Here is a 7089-nt window from a genome sequence, read left to right on the forward strand (position 1 = left end):
AAATCTTAAGATCAGATAGGGCTAATCTTGCTCTAATATTTTGGTCTAATTCCATACTTATTAGAAGAAGTACTATATTTTCCATTACGAATTTACGGAAAACATAAATCCTTGCTAAGATTTCTTATTATACTATGTATAAATATTCGTATTTTAATTATTTGTATGAAATAGTACTTTCATAATATTATAATTCTCTGTGTAATGTTGGATTTAAAACGTGTAGGTTGTTTTGTCTTGAAATGAATTGAGTACAAATGTAAATAATACCTTGAATCACTAATTATATTTCTAATCATAGGACGGAGTGATTAAGAACACTAAATTGTCTAGCTAGCTCTCATGACAGTTTGAAGACAATGCAAAGAAGCAAACAGTGTGGTGGATTTTATAATTGATGACATTTTTCAACTACAGATCGAGTACATAGTTACTTTAATTTTTACTTTTAGTTTACCCATGTAGCTCATTCGAAAAAAAAAAAAAAATGTTTTAGCCCATTCCATTGCTAAATTTAATTTTAATCATGTAAGTGAACTAGTTTGGATTTAGCAATATGGGATAAGCTCAATCATTTAAAAATCTTATAAAAGTCTTAAGTCTCTTTGCCATTGGTCATAACTTAAATTAAAACATACATAAAATAAAAAAAAAAAAAAATTACAAAGTACAAGATGTCCATGAATTTTTTAATTGACTAATCTCGAGGTTATTAGTTGTGATCAATCAAGTGATCCTGAATTTATAATTTAATGAAAAAAATTAGTGATCATATTAAAATGTAGGACAATAAACAGACGTTTGTTTTTTGTAAGAAGGAATCAATTGGGAACCGCAAACAAAGTTAAGTGACAAATAATAATCAAGTATTAAGTATAAAAATATGCTTTTGCTTAAAACATGATTTAATTAATCTAAGACCCCGTTCACTTCACCTTATTTTTGGTGAACTGAAATTATTTTTATTGAAATAAAATTATATTTGCTGAACTTAAATTATTTTTACTGATCTTAAATTAATTTTACTGAACTGAAATTATTTTTGCTGAACTGAAATTATTTTTATTGATTTTCTATTATAATTCTTCTTTAAGAAAATTGAATTTTACTGAACCAAAATTATTTTTACTGAATCGAAATTATTTTTACTGAACTGAAATTAATTTTACTAAACTGAACTTATTTTTACTGAACTAAAATTATTTTTACTACAAATTATTTTTTTAAGCTGAAGTGAACAAGGCCTAAAACTAAACAAGCTGAATACACTTACCAGGCCAGTACATATATAAATTTATAATTATATATATATTTAATAAGTTAAATACTTGTATGAAATATTAATATTTTAGAAAAAAATATATATTAAATCTGGTTTAAAGATCATATTATTTTAGATTAATTATACAAAAAATAAATGATTAAAAAATTAGTTAGGTTTCTCATGTATATTAAAATCAAGATTATCATAGTATTGTTAATTAATTAAAACAAAGATTAAGAAAGATCGTGAATGTTGAAATTTTTAATATTTAATTACCATCTTCTTACTATATTAGGGTAATAAATCTATAAGACGTAAGATTGAGTAAATTAAAAAAATTTAAAAAGAAAGAATAATCAGGCAAAGAAGCAGCAAAATATAATAAATTAAAAAAAAAAATCAGAAAAAGATGGTTCAAAGAACATTAACCAGGAAGTAAGGAATGCATGAAATTAAGGGCAGAAAAATTAATTATTATTATTATGGGCATCATCAAAGTTATACAGATTTTCAGGAAATTTCAAATTACTAAAATAAATGAAAAAACAGCAAGACAAGAATTTAAGAATTTTGAGCACTCCCACACTAATATTGCTTCTATCAATGAAGCTGAGGATTCCTACCAGTAACACTTAATTATTATAATTATAATTAATTATTTCAAATATTTCAGTCAAATTTGTTATTCAATTCAAAAAGAAACTAAGGTAAGAGGGTTTCAAGAAATTTTTTTAAAAAACAAACATGTTTTTTGTTTTGTGAGATTACATGTAAAAGGTGAACCCTAGCCTATAGAATATGGAGAAACATTAAAATTTACAAGAAAATTAAAAACTATCATCATCACCAAGAGAGCATAATAAACCCTTTCAATTCTTTGCTTGCTTTTCTCATCATTTCCTCGTTTCTTTCTCTCACTATTAATTAACACCAAATCATACAAGTAGTGCTTCATATATATGTATCTTTGACATGACTAATTTACCTGAAAATAAACCAATCTATGTCTTGATGAATATCATTATTCTTGTTAAAAGGGAGGGCGACCGCCATGAGTCCAACCATAAGCTTCATGGTTAAGTTGCCCTCCACCACCACCACTGCCGCCACCAGCGCTTCCTCCTCCACCGTTTTGGAGTAGATTAGGAGGTAAATTGTACATTCCTAAGCCAGAAGATGGATCTCCTCCCATACCTTGTTGTTGTTGTTGATGTTGTCCTGCAGGAGGGGATCCCGATGCGCCACCTGTAAGTTGTCCGGGTTGCTCGTCTTCCTGTTCCTCTAACGGGAGCCGCTCATATGTGGCGTTGGAGAACGTGGCAGCAATGACCATAACAGGTCCAGAGGCAATAAGTGGTCCCACAACACTCCCACCAACTACCTGGCCTTGGCCACCAGCCAGGTAGACGGTAAGCCCCGTGGAGCCAGGCGGGGCAGGCCCTGGTAAAAAGGCTCCCGTGAGAGACAAGATCTCAAACCGGCCATGTAGGGCAACTACCGTAGGCCCGCCTGGCCCCGCCGAGGGCTGACGGATTGTGACGCCAGTGACGGCGCCTGCAGCAGAAAGCACACAGACACCTCGCTGGCGTCGGCGAGCGAAGTTGGCGATGCTTTCTGCAACGTCAGCTCCGCCCGCCACCTCCATAACATGTGAACGAAGCGCATTCGGGCTATCCCGAGTGACAAAAATTGGTGGCTTAGGCTTATTTTTTGAACCGGGAGGACGGCCTCTCGGCCGTCTATTCGGTGCCTCGACCGCCCCTTCCCTTGGCTCATCACTATTTTCTCTATCCTCCTCCTCGGCCTGGTGGTGATGATGATCCGCTCCCATAGAAATCCCTAGATCTGGCTTCCCCTTCATCCCAGATGAAGTTGACTCCAAACCTTGCAACCCAAGTTGACCCGTCCACCACGGATTCGCCATCTTTCTCACCAAATAAATCAAAACCCGTCAACTAAGCTAAGCTACCTTCCCTTCCAATTCTCAAGCTAACTTCTCTTCTTTTCTCACTTTTTCAGATCTTCCTTAAAATTACCTAGTAGTAATAAGAGTTCAATCCATCAAAAAGATCAAGATAAAACTCACACGATCAATTTCTTCTTTCTCTCTCTTTCTTCTCTCTCTCTTTCTTTGTCTTTTGATGTTGGTATAACTATTTTCTTTGTTTATTGCCACCCCCTCAAAACATATAAATAAATAAATAAATCTAATAGGATGACATATATATCATAGGATGGATCAGTTAGAAAGTCTTCCTGCTTATCAGGTGGTAGAGGAAGCAAGTATACTTAGGCGTTTCTTTTCAGTTTTTTCTTTTTCTTTCTTTCTTTTTTTTTTCTCTCTCTTCTTTTTTTATAGAAAAAAAAAAATTGCAATAATAATCTAATATAAGCTAATAATGAAAATGGATAAATAATTGAGTTAGAGCAGCAAGACGTATGCTGCTTGTTATGTCAAGGTTATAGGAAACCTAGAAAATGAAGGCAATTAGTTAGTCCATGTTAGAAATTTGTTTTTGTTTTTTTCGCTGACTTTTTTGTTACCATGTCTTCCACCTAAGAGAAAAAAAAAAAAAAAAACATTGTTTTAATCTACAGAAATTATAGAGAAAAATGATAAATAATAAAGCCCTAGTACTACTAATAAGGAGTTAAGAAGAAGAAAATAAGAAGTGGCTAGCTCAGGCAATGCACTGGGTTTTACTTTAACGGCAAATACAAGTTTATCTGTCAGATAAACGAATTTTTGTTAATCTGGTGGCATTTCTGTAAATATATTGAAAAAGCGTGGTCATTTATTCAGTACTTTTGGTGAACTGTCAATTACTGTTTGCAACTTGCATTTACAGTTTGGTGAGGAAATTACATATGTACCCCTCAACTAGTACATGAAAAGACACATGTACCCCTTCACTGGTACTTGAATTGAAAAGACGATTATGGGGAATTAACTGAGCACAGCTCTTACTTTAAATATCAATAAATATTATTTGATCTATAATATATAAACTATAATAAATGAAACTAAATGAACGCTCTCAAATTGATGTTTTGTACAAAGTATTTAGTATATTATACGAGTAGTTGAATAAACATAACTAATATAAAAAAAAGAGTAGTAAAGATGGTTAGAATAGTAATTCATTTCTGTAATAATACTTATTTGTAGCTAGCCCTATGTAGAGTAGTAAAAACCCAACCCAATCAAAAAAGTTAATGCAAGCTCGATCACGACCTGACTTGATTGAAGCTAAGAATTTGGTAACCAGAACCCAATCACGAACTAACTCGAAATCAACTTGACTCGAGTTAACCTAAAAAATTTACGAACATGATCTAGAGATGATCAAACCCAAATACAATTCACAAATTATTGACTTGAATTAAACCATGCAAACCAATACTAGAGAAACACCCAAACCTTATGTATTTCGTGGAAACCTAAATTGAATTTAACCCATATAACATTGCATGTTACTAACTCGACCCAATTTCAAGTTGCCATTGTAATAATAATCCGAATCATATTGGTCATCTCGACTTGAATTTAACCTAGAAAACCTTGACTTCATACAATTTCACGTCCCTCTAATCCTCTCAAAAAATTTTCTGTCAGGAATATATCGTTCTCTATAGTATAATATGTATATGGGATATTAGCCATACAAGTTGTGTCAAACCCATGACTCGTTCATGAAATAGTTGCAAATCTTACAATTATCCGTGAGGAAATAATGATAGAATTTTTGAATTTTAAAAAAGAACATCCAATGTGAATTACAATTACCCACTGAGAAAATATGATCAGAATCAAACACATAATAATGACTTGATCGAACCGTGCTAGCTAAGTGACTTAAACTTAATTAACCCAAACTTAGCTCGTTCTTTCAATGTCCCGACCTAAATGAAAAATGACTTGAATATGATAGCCTAAAATATCATGCTACAAACCCAAATCAAAATCTAACCAAGTCCACCTGATCTAAATTGAACCGACTCAAACTTGATATGATGCATATCATGACTGCTATTTGACGAGACCTTATCCAAAGCTGACCCAACCAAGACATAACCCGTATGAATAGATCTATTATTTGAACAAAACCCGATCTAAGTTTGACATGACCTACATTGACCTGAGCCGATTTGATTACCCAATTTGATAGCTCTAGCCCTAAGGGTACAATGCCTACATACCAAAAGAAAAAAAATAAAGGTGGACCAAAATTTTGAGAATCGGGTCGCGTGCGCGTGAGAAGGTGGAGCGCACGTCATTGTCTCGCACCCCGACATCTCAACGGATGGGGATAATTGCCTAATTTTTGGTGTAATACAAAATGAGAATGCTTTTTCTAATTAAACATAGGAAATTGGATTATATTATAGATATATACTCGGAGTATATATTATATGCTACGAAGTATTATTTTAACTATTTTGTACTTGTTTAATGACTATCAAATTGTTCTCATGATTGATTGGGTGTATATTAAGGGTTTTAATCCATTATATAATTATATCTCTTGGATCAAGACATGAAAATTAATCATCCTATTTGGGTCGTTTAAGATAGATCAATTATTAATAGTAGCGTACTAGCTTAAGGTCCGTGCCATACACGGTAAGTCTAATTTTTTTGAGAAAATTAATTATATCCAACAAATCAAATTTGATAAAACATCTAAATCAAATATAGAGAATTATAATGTCATAATATATATTAATAGGCAAAGCAACAAAGTATCTAAAAATGAATTTTTTAGTCTACCCGAACTCGAGAATTTTTCAGGCGGGGCTTGATCAAATCTAGTGGTCATATTAGTGGATACATATTTATCAATGAATTTTTAATAAACATCAAAAACCAATTGAACAACAAACTAAAATCTCCACTAAAATTATTAGCAAAAGTGCAAACATACACAAAATTACAATTAATATATCACCTTTATATCTAAAAAATCATTTGTGAAACACAACATTTATTTTATAGCTATACTATACTCTATAAATCAATTTGTGATAATATGTACGTATAGTAGTAAAATTTCATAAACAAAATTGTAATTAACTTGAATATATAGTTATATCGAATTGAAATTGAAATAGAAATAAAATATTAGCTAGAGGTATTTGAAAAAAAAAAATTAAGTGATGTTTTAAAGTAATTTCTTTAACATCTATTAAATGAATCAATTTATTATAACTTTTTTGGCATATTTTAATAATACTCCATTTAAAAGATAGTTAAAAAGGAGTTGATTTTTTTTTTTTTTTGAAAGAAGTTGAAACAATTATTTAGGTAAATGTATATACAATAATTATGAACATCTAATAACAAGGAATATATATTTGTCATGAAGATAATATAACAGATTTGAAATGATATTATTATAGAATTAAATATTAAAAAAAAAGGTTAAAAAGGAAAGGGGATTTTTGGAGGAAAAAACAGCACCAGGATGTGACACGTGTCACTCCCGGTGTCTGTTTTAGTATTAAGTTATTGATTGATTGTACATTATGATGAATGAGGATTTTAATTATGTGTTTTAATATTTTAATTCCTTTTTTTAAATTCTTTGTACATTTATACATTCCTCTCTCTCTCTCTCTCTCTCTCTCTCTCTCTCTCTCTCTCTCTCTCTCTCTCTCTCTCTCTCTCTCTCTATATATATATATATATATATATATATATATATTACATTGTATACACTTTGATTTATTAATTCATCACCATTGATATTGTTTTAGGACTAAGGCCCTGTTCACTTCACGTTAAAAAAAAATAATATTAAGTAAAAATAATTTCAGTTCAGTAA

The 7089-nt window shown here is 31.3% G+C and overlaps 1 pseudogene; it reads right to left on the reverse strand.

Moving 5' to 3' along the window:
- Window positions 1-2026: 2026 nt before the first annotated feature.
- LOC145576363 (AT-hook motif nuclear-localized protein 20 pseudogene) lies at window positions 2027-3214 on the reverse strand (annotated as a pseudogene).
- Between the last annotated feature and the right edge of the window lie 3875 nt (window positions 3215-7089).

The sequence above is a fragment of the Chenopodium album genome, chromosome 13 (assembly GCF_948465745.1).
Source record: "Chenopodium album chromosome 13, dcCheAlbu1.1, whole genome shotgun sequence".
In the NCBI taxonomy this organism is placed as follows: Eukaryota; Viridiplantae; Streptophyta; class Magnoliopsida; order Caryophyllales; family Amaranthaceae; genus Chenopodium; species Chenopodium album.